Raw genomic sequence first — 9,594 nt, forward strand, 5'->3', positions numbered from 1 at the left:
AGCTTGATGGGGATAGCATTGAATCTGTAAGTTACTTTGGGCAGTATGGCCATTTTCACAATATTGATTCTTCCTAATCAAAAGCATGAAATATTTTCTTCATGTTTGTGTCCTCTCTGATTTCCTTGATCAGTGGTTTATAGTTCTTCTTGAAGAGATCCGTTACCTCCTTTGTTAGATGTATTCCTAGGTATTTTATTCTCTTTGCAGCAATTGTAAATGGGAATTCACTCATGATTTGGCTCTCTGTTTGTCTGTTATTCGTGTATAGGAGTGTTTGTGATTTCTGCACATTGATTTCGTATTCTGCGACTTTGCTGAAGTTGTCATCAGTTTAAGGAGGTTTTGTGCTAAGATAATGGGGTCTTCTAAATATACGATTATGTTGTCTGCAAATCGGGACAATTTGACTTCTTCTTTTCCTAACTGAATGCCCTTTATGTCTTATTCTTGCCTAATTGCTCTGGCTAGAACCTCCAATTCTATATGGAATAGGAGTGGTGAGATAGGGCATCCTTGTCTAGTGCCAGTTTTTAAAGGGAATGATTCTAATTTTTGCCCATTCAATATTATATTGGCTGTAGGTTTGTCATGAATAGCTTTTATTGTTTTCAGATAGTTTCCATCAATACCTAGTTATTGAGAGTTTTTAGCATAAAGGGCTGTTGAATTTTATCAAAGGCCTTCTCTGCGTCTATTGAGATTATCATGTGGTTTTTGTCTTTGGTTCTGTTTATGTGGTGAATTATGTTTACAGACTTGCATATGTTGAACCAGTTTGCATCCCTGGGATGAAGCCTACTTGATCCTGGTGGATAAGCTTTTTGATGTGCTGTTGGAGTCCATTTGCCAGTATTTTACTGAAGAATTTTGCATCAGTGTTCATCATGGATATTGGCCTGTAGATTTCTTTTTTAGTTGTATCTCTGCCAGATTTCGGTATCAGCAGGATGTTGGTCTCATAGAAAGAGTTAGGAAAGATTCCCTCTTTTTGTATTGTTTTGAAGAGTTTCAATAGGATCTTTGTATGTCTGGTAGAATTCAGCTGTGAACCCGTCTGGACCTGGACTTTTTTTGGTCAGTAGGCTGTTAATTGCTGCCTCAACTTCATATCTTGTTATGGGTCTATTCAGGGTTTCAACTTCTTGGCTTAGTCTTGGGAGTGTGCAAGTGTCCAGGAATTTATCCATTTCTTCCATATTTACTGGTTTATATGCATAGAGTTGTTTGTAGTAATCTCTGATGGTAGTTTGTATTTCTGAGGAATTGGTGGTGATCTCCCCTTGTTTTTTATTGCATCGATTCGATTCTTCTCTCTTTTCTTTTTTATTAGTCGAGCTAGCTATCTGTCTATTTTGTTAATCTTTTCGAAAAACCAGCTCCTGGATTTACTGATTTTTTGAAGGGTTTTTGTGTCTCTGTCTCCTTCAGTTCTGCTCTGATCTTAGTTACTTCTTGTTTTCTGCTTGCTTTTGAGTTTTTTTGGTCTTGCTCCTCTAGCTCTTTCAATTTTGATGATAGGGTGTCGATTTTAGATTTTTCCTTGCTTCTCATGTGGGCATTTATTGCTATAAATTGCCCGCTAGACACTGCTTTAAAGGTGTTTCATAGGATCTGGTACGTTGTGTCTTCATTCTCATTGGTTTCAAAGAACATTTTTATTTCTGCCTTCATTTCATTGTTTATCCATTCATCATTCAGGAGCAAGTGGTTCAGTTTTTATGTGATTGTGTGGTTTTGAGTGCTTTTCTTAATCCTGAATTCTAATTTGATGGCGCTGTGGTCTGAAAGACTGTTTGTCATGATTTCCATTTTTTGCATTTGCTGAGGAGTGTTTTACTTTCAATGATGTGGTAAATTTTGGAGTAAGTGCAATGTGGTGCTGAGAAGAATGTGTATTCTGTGGATTTGGTATGGAGTGTCCTGCAAATGTCTATTAGGTCTGCTTGGTCCAAATCTGCATTCAAGTCCTGGATATCCTTGTTGACTTTCTGTCTCATTGGTCTGTCCAATATTGTCAGTGGAGTGTTAAAGTCTCCCACTATTATTGTGTGGGAGTCTAAGTCTCTTTGTAGGTCTTTAAGAACTTTCTTTATGTATCTAGGTGCTGCATTTGGTGCATAAATATTTACGATAGTTAGCTCTTCTTTCTGCATTGATCCTTTTACCATTACATAATGCCATTCTTTGTCTCTTTTGATCTTTGTTGGTTTAAAGTCTGTTTTATCAGAGACAGGAATTGCTACCTTCTACATTGTTTTGCTCTCCATTTGCTTGATAAATCTTCTTCCATCCCTTTATTTCAAGTCTATGTGAGTCTTTGCATGTGAGATGGATCTCCTGAATATAGCACATCAATGGGTCTTGACTGTTTATCCAGTTTGCCAGTCTGTGTCTTTTGATAGAGCATTTAGGCCTTTTACATTCAATGTTAACATTGTTATGTTTGAATTTGATCCTGTTTTGTTACTGGCTGGTTGTTTTGCCCATTAATTAATGTGGCTCCTTCATTATGTCATTATTCTTTACCATTTGGTATGTTTTTGCAGTGGCTGGTACTGTTTGTTCCTTTCCCTGTTTAGTACTTCCTTCAGTAGCTCCTGTAAGGCAGGTCTTGTGTGACAAAACCTCTCAGCAATTGCTTGTCTGTAAAGGATTTTATTTCTCTGTCACTTAGGAAGCTTAGTTTGACCGAATATGAAATTATGGGTTGAAAGTTCTTTTCTTTAAGGATGTTGAATATTGGTCCCCACTCCCTTCTAGCTTATAGGGTTTCTGCCAAGAGATCCGCTGTGAGTCTGATGGTCTTTTATTTGTGTGTGATTCCACCTTTCTTTCTTGCTGCCCTTTGGATTTTTTTCTTCATTTCAACCCTGGTGAATGTAACAACTATGTGCCTTGGGGTTGCTCTTCTTGAGGAATGACTCTGTTGTATTCTCTGTATTTTCTGGATTTGAATGTTGGCCTGCCTTGTTAGGTTGGGAAGGTTCTCCTGGATGATATCATGAAGAGTGTTTTCCAACTTGGATTCATTATCCCCTTCACATTCAGGTACACCGATCAAGTGCACATTAGGTCTTTTCACATAATCCCATAGTTCTTGGAGGTTTTGTTTATTTCTTTTCACTCTTTTTCTGTAATCTTTCATAGATTTGATCTTCTATCTCTGATGTCCCTTCTTCTGCTTGATTGATTTGGCTATTGAAACTTGTGTATTCTTCACAAAGTTCTTTGTGCTGTTTTTCAGCTCCATCAAGTAGTTTATGTTCTTCTCTAAGCTGGTTATTCTAGTTAGCATTTTGTCTAACCTTTTTTCAAAGTTCTTAGTTTCTTTGCATTGGGTTAGAACATGGTCTTTTAACTCAGAGAAGTTTGTTATTACCCACCTTCTGAAGCCTGCTTCTGTCAATTAATCAGATTCATTCTCTTTTTTTGTTCCCTTGATGGTGAGGAGTTGTGATCCCTGGGAGGAGAAGAGGTGTTCTGTTCTTTGTTGGTTTCATCCTTTTTGCACTGTTTCCCCCCCCCCCCCCCCCCCCGCGTCTTCCTGGCTTTATCTCCCTTTAATCTTTGAAGTTGGTGATTTCAGAAGGAGTCTCTGGGTGGACATTTTTCTGTTGAGGTTGGAGCTGTATCTTTTTTGGCCTGTAGAGGGCATTGCTGGGCTCTCTCGGGTTCAGTCAAGTTGTTGGGTGGGTGGGTGGTCCTTCCCTGGAGTTTGTTTGCAGGTGACATTGGCCCTGCCTTCCCAATGGTGTCTCTTCTTCCCCAGCTGGATCTTCCTGGTTGGGGTCAAGCTGGTGTATTTGCTGTCAAGCTCCCTAGCGAGGGCTTTAGTTTTAATTCTGTGGAGGTAGGGCCTGCCAAGCATTATGGTCTCTTTCCTTGCTTTCAACTCTGCCTCCCTCTGTGGAATGGTTTTTCCCCCTGGCATTAGTCCAAACTCCCGCCCAGGTCCCTGCGACTACTTGCCATGCCCAGCTGTAGTTGCTGTTCAGATTTGCATCAACTACACACGGCACCCCACCATCTGGCATGGCTCCTGTGGATCATGGGTTGCAGGAGGGAGGAGGCAAGCACAGGATCCAAAATGGAGCACTGAGGGGGCAAGTTCTGCAACCCTCCGAGCTGGCTGCATATCTCAGGTGGGGATGCACCCCCGCTCGCATCTGGATCTGCCCTCCTGGGCAGCTCTTGCCCTGCAGCTCCTTCCCTGGGCCTAATTTCAGTGCCATATCAGTCCCACAGAAATGAACCTGGCACCTGGATTGGAAGCATGAAGTCCTCTAGCCCTCTTCATCTCATTCGCTAGAAGCTACATTCCAGTGCTGGCTTCTTTGGGCCATCTTGGCACCTCACCCCCAACACTGGTTCTTGCAGACTCATAGAGGCACTTCCTCATGTTCTTCGGCAAGACTTGGGAGACTTCTCTGAATAACCAGGCAGAGACTCATGCTCTCTTCCCTTACTTTCTCCCATACATACAGAGTCGTTCTCTGTGTTCTGAGCCACCTAAATCTGGAGGTGGAGTGACATTAGCACCCCTGTGGCCACTACCACTATGACTATACTGGGTCAGACTTGGAACCAGCGCAGCATTGGGTCTTACCCAAGGCCTGCGATAACCACTCCCTGGCTACTACTTATATTTAATCCTGGCCCTCAGGCTCTACAATCAGCAGGTGGCAAAGCCAGCCAGGCCTGAGTCCTTTCCTCCAGGGCAGTGAGGTTCCCCAGACCCCATGTGGGTTTAGATGTATAGTCCAGGAGTCAGGGACTAGAGTCAAAAACCTTAGAAGTTAACTGGATGTTTTATTGTACTGAGGCTGAGCCAGTACTTAAACCACAAGATGCAGTTCTTCCCATTGTTCCTTCCCCTTTCAAAAGGCAGAGGAGCTCCTGCCACCCCAGGCCATGAGGAGTACTACCAGACTACCTGCAATATTCCCTTAAAGCCCAACGTTTCTTAAGTCAGCTTGTCATGAGTGTGGCCTGGCCTGGGACTCACCTTTCAGAGCACTGGGCTCCCCTTTGACCCACAGCAGGTCCAGGCATGCCATCCAAGAGGTAAATTCTAGAATCGGGGATACCCAGAGCTCTCTTGCTGCCCTACCTCCCTGTGGCCATGCTGGTACCTGAGGTACAAGACAGCCTCCTTTACTTTTCTCAAGAGGAAGAGGTTGTGCCCAGCAGCCACCACAGCTGAGAATGTGCTAAGTTTCGCCTGAAACTAAAAAGTTTCAGAGGCTCACCCAAGGTCCTCAACATAGTACCTAGGTATTGCTACTGGTTATTCAGAACCTGAGGTTTCCAAGTAACAAGTAATAAATGCTGCTAGGACTGGGTCCTTCCCTTCAAGGCAGCAGGTTCCCTCTGGCCCAGGGTGTGTCCAGAAATGTCATCTGGGAGCCAGGGTCTGGAAAGGAGCTTCATGACTCTGACTGGTGCCCTATCCTGCTATGGCTGAGCTGGTATCATAGAGACAAGACAAAGTCCTCCACACTCTTCACCCTCCTCTTTTCAATGGAAGAAACGGGTCTCTTTTGGAGCTGTGAGCTCTGTAGCCTGGGATTAGCGGAGTGGTAATGCCAGCACTCCTTTGGCTGCCCCAGCAGGTATGTTAGTATGTTGTATGCCTCTCTAGTCCACATCTCTGGGCCTAGTTCAGCACTAGAACATAAGAATTGCAATTCTTACAGCCTGGACTGCCTTTCAAGTTTACTTGGACACACAGAGCCATTGTAGCTATTGGTGGGAAGGCTTGCAGGTATGCAAGTTGAGAGTGCTAGGATCCGTGATACCCCTCTGGCTAGGGCTGGTTTAAATGTTCCCTCAACAGGCACGTGTTAGTTGAGTTTGGTCTGGTTTTCCTTTCTGCTCCAACAAGGCAGCACTGAGTTCAATACCTCAAAAGTGCTGTGTTTTTCCCCCAGTGCACAGAGACACTGTACTATATTACCACAACCAGGGTTTGAGGAGGACTGACATCTACCATTCAGGACTGTTTTGCCTCTCTTCGGTGCCTCTTCTAGCAATATGAAGTTAAAACCAGGTAATATGACTGCTCGTTGGAGTTTTGGTTTCTATGAAAGTGTTTTTTTTTTCTCTGTAAATAGTTGTTAACTTGGTGTCCTTGCAGAGGGGGTGTGGGGACAATTGATGGAGCTTTCTATTCTGCCATCGTGCTCCATCTCCTCACTCAACCATTATTTCTTAAAATACTGTTTCTGGCCTCATCCTCTTGGAGATTCCAGCTACATGTACATTGGACTGCTTTAGGTTGTTCACCAACCTAAATCTTGTCAATTTGGGAGGGCAGGGATTTTGTATATTTTACTTTGGAGAATTTCTATTGCTGTGTCTTTGTATTTGGTTTTAAAAAGTTTTATTTTAAAGACAGAGTCTCGCTCTGTTGCCCAGGCTGGTCTCAAATTCCTGGCATCAAGTGTTTCTCTTGCCTCAGCCTTCCAAAGCACTGGGAGTATAGGTGTGAGCCTCTGTGTCCTGACTCTATTGCTATGTCTTAGAATTAATTAATTTTCTGTTTTATGCAGTCTGCCTTCAATCTGACCAAATGTATTTTTAGTCTTGAACATTGCACAATTTATCTTTAGGAATATGGCTTGGGTCTTTTTACATTATCTGTGCATATTCAACCTTTGCCCTAGCTTCTTGAACATATGAATTCAGTTACAAATAACTTTTAATGTCCTTATCCACTAGTTTTAAAATCTGTGTCATTTATCTGTCAGATTTTATTTTTCTTCTCATTATTGGCTATATTTTTCAGCTTCTTTGCATCCCTGATAATTTTTATTTGGTTCCTAGACTTTGAGATTTGTTCTGGGAAGCAGATAAATTACTTTGGAATAGCTTAATCCTCTTAGGTTATGCTCTTAAGATATGATAGGCCAGACCAGAGCAGTAGTAGGTAGTCTATGATTAATTTAACCCTGCTACTGGGGCAAGACCTTTCTTTAATTGATGCCCTGTGAATTATAAGATTTTCCACTCTGGTACCTAGGAACGGTCCATTTTTCTCTGCTGTGCATGAGTCGAAGGCAATATCCTTTGTAATCTGTTTAGGTGGTTTTCCACCTTGATTTAGATAGTTTGCTTACTTTCACGCATGCACTGATCATAAACTAAATATTCAAGGGTGAACCTCTGCAGGTCTCTGGGTTTCTATCTGTACAGGTCTCTTCTCTATCATACTTTTGACTTCAAACTCTGGACACATTGGTATTTAAGGATTCCAAGCTCCATCTTCCTGACTCAGGGAGACTGCTGTGCCATGATTGAGTTTCCCTCCCTGCAGTGTGACCTGGAAACTTTGTCCTGGCAGTTAACTAGGCCAATCACAGGGCTTAGAACAGTGTCTTGCATGTTTTTGTTCAGTATACTCTGTCCCATTTGCTGCTGTTGTTGTTTTTGGAAATAGGGTAAATCTGATCTCTGTTTCTCTTAGAGCTTAAGTTGACAAATTTTTACTGACTGGTGTAACGTTATTACTGTAGCTCTATTCATGTTTTCTCTTTCGTGTTGACTCACCTTCAGTAAGATATTTTTCTACAAAACTGTTGCATTTAAAATTTTACACTTGTCAGTATAAGGTCATTAATAATATTATTTTATCATATTTTAAATTTCTGGTTTATCTGTAGTTATGATTATTGTATCATTGCAAGTATTATTTTGCTTGGTAATTCTTGTCATAAATGTGTCTATTTTCTTAGCCTTTTCAAAGACCCATAATTTGAGTTAATCAATTCTATCTTATCTTCATTTTCTATTTAGTAATGTTTAATATTATACCTAATAATATTTAGTATTATACATATTTCGTTCTTTCTACTTTCTACTTTGAATTTAATCTATAGCTAACTCTTCAGTCATGATCTTTTATTCCAACTTTTTTCTCTAAGTGGGTTATCGGTAACCCACTAAGTAACACTTAACCAATATATCATAAGTTTTGTAATATTGTAAGCTTATTAGTATTCTTTTCCAAGTCTTTTCTAATTTTCAGTACAATTTCTTTTTTCCTTTTGGTCATCAGTTATTTAGAAGTGCTATTATTTTTAAATTTCCAATATCTTTTTCATCTAATACTTGCTATTCACTTATTTCTGTAAGTTTATTCCTCTGATGAAAGCCTTTTCCGTCTATAGAATTAGATGTTGTACTATTATACTCTGATTGGTCTCCAGGTCATCTCTGTAGTTTCTCCAGTTCAAACATTTTTGCACAGTTTTAAAGACCTATGTTCATGTGCAAATACGTTCTTATTGCCTGCTGCGTCTCAGTGCTTGATTTCCCCTCTTCATGCCCCAATCTATTATGATTGCTGGTGTCCAGCCTCTACTCAGGTAGCATTTTTATGCTCTTTCTAGACATTTATGTATGAGGAATCCATATTCTCCAATGAGCAGAGATTATTTTCTTATATCTCAATCTCTCTCATCTTCTTCCCTATGAAAGAGTCCTAGGATTTTCTGTCAATGAATAGGAGGCTGGCTTGCCTTGTTCAGCTATTATCAATTTTCCAGAAGTTTTCCAGCTCTCTGGGTTTGTTTTTCTTTGAGGTCTTCTCACCTCAACTCTGGCCTCACAGTGTTGCTTATTCCAGCCTGGTAGAATGAAAAGCAGTGGTGACTCTCCTAACTTTTCCTTTGCATTCGCCAGGTATTGAGTGGGACTGAACACTGATTTCAGTGTTGTCTTGACTCCTTTGTCTATCTCCAAAGCAGGTATCTAAGGGCAATTAAGATTTATCTTTATAGTGTGCTAAAAAAAATAAAGGATTTATTTTTATAAATCCCTTATAAATAAATAAAAGATTTATCTTTATAGTGTACTAAAAGAAATGTATGTGTGAATAAAGGATTCTCTGTCTCCTTTATTCACACATATATTTTTTCATTATGTTTAACAGAATTCAGCTATAGCTCTCTATCTGAGAGATTACTTGCAAATAATAAAGAGCTAGTTCTTGATTTCTTCACTCCAGGTAGTTGTAATTTTGCTCCAAGTAGCTCTTCACTCCTGATTAGAGACAATGTGTGGAGAAGTAGCTCACAGAATAAAGTCCTTGACTCTTCCTTTAGTTAAGTACTAATCTGTTGGGTTTTCCCCTGGATTCCATTACCTTTAGAGGAGATATTGACTTGTCTCATGTCCTGTGTTTATGTTACTCAAGGTTCTTCCTTGGCAAGAGAACTGAGGCTACCTCGGTGTCATAATTACTTCAGGGATGTATTCTACCACAAAATTCTGCTGAACCCCTTCAGGGGAATAGTTTAATGATCTATAAATAAAGTAGCAGGAAAGGACATTTGAATCTTTGTGGCTGAGACTCACTGTGTGATAAAACAGGGAAACTCGTACAGCTACCCATCATTCCCTCTTGTTATATAACATTTGATTCCAGTATTCAGGTTAATGAGTAGACTATGGTCATCCATTTGTGTTTTCCTTGTCAGTGATACTATTTTTAACCCAGCGACCCAAATTTGTGATTAGGATGCAGGCTTTCCCTTCCAGTCAGATAGGCTCACAGATGACCTTTATTTCTTTTTCTTTGTCTTGATATAG

This window comes from Callithrix jacchus, chromosome 4 (assembly GCF_049354715.1).
Source record: "Callithrix jacchus isolate 240 chromosome 4, calJac240_pri, whole genome shotgun sequence".
NCBI lineage: Eukaryota > Metazoa > Chordata > Mammalia > Primates > Cebidae > Callithrix > Callithrix jacchus.